The sequence below is a fragment of the Coenobita brevimanus genome, chromosome 115 (assembly GCF_032717465.1).
Source record: "Coenobita brevimanus isolate Jiangsu-jjx chromosome 115, ASM3271746v2, whole genome shotgun sequence".
NCBI lineage: Eukaryota > Metazoa > Arthropoda > Malacostraca > Decapoda > Coenobitidae > Coenobita > Coenobita brevimanus.
In genome coordinates this window covers 15,157,963-15,158,638 of record NC_137068.1, presented here as the reverse complement: position 1 = coordinate 15,158,638, position 676 = coordinate 15,157,963, and the positions used below count along the sequence as shown (strand labels likewise).

The 676-nt window shown below is 48.1% G+C and overlaps 1 non-coding gene across 1 annotated transcript; it reads left to right on the top strand.

The window, feature by feature from the left end:
• Nucleotides 1-286: 286 nt before the first annotated feature.
• LOC145418658 (5S ribosomal RNA) lies at nucleotides 287-405 on the top strand. The gene has a single exon (XR_013900725.1). It is a non-coding gene; the product is annotated as a 5S ribosomal RNA (ribosomal RNA).
• The last annotated feature ends 271 nt before the right edge of the window (nucleotides 406-676 follow it).

Here is a 676-nt window from a genome sequence, read left to right as displayed (position 1 = left end):
AGACTCATGCCCATCAAGAGAAATCTGTGCTGTTCCTGATCCTCAGTCAGTTTGGCAGAACGACTCTCCTCAACTGTGGTTAGCATCCCCCGTGAGATGAATCCCCTCCTTGATTTCGTGCAGTGTCCAGTACACTCATCAGCTGCTTCCAGAGTAGCAGGCTTAATGGTATCCCATCGTTCAACAGGATCCTCAGCAGTATTGAGCACCTCAGACCGATTTGAGACTGCCACTGCATGCTCATATGCACACTCCTCAACCCTGGGTTTCTCAAGATGGATCTTTTTTTGGTGGCCATACCACGTTCAGTACACCGCTTCCCGTCCGATCAGCGAAGTTAAGCAACGTTGGGTCTGGTTAGTACTTGGATGGGTGACCACCTGGGAACACCAGATGCTGTTGGCATCCCTACATGTCAAGTGGGGTTGGTGGAGGATTAGTGCCACTCCCTGTAAAACAATTAACTCTAAGCCCTTGGCCACCCCGTCTGGGATACATGGCGTCTGGCAATGAATGGATGAATGAATCTTGAGAATTTCTCAGTTTTGATTTGTAGCATTAGAGTGGCAACAACAAGTCTGTGATCAGTTGCAAAGAACTCTGCATTCCTGAAAACCCTACATTTCTGAATGATCCTCTGGCGAGTACTAACAGGAATGTGATCAATCTCCTTAGC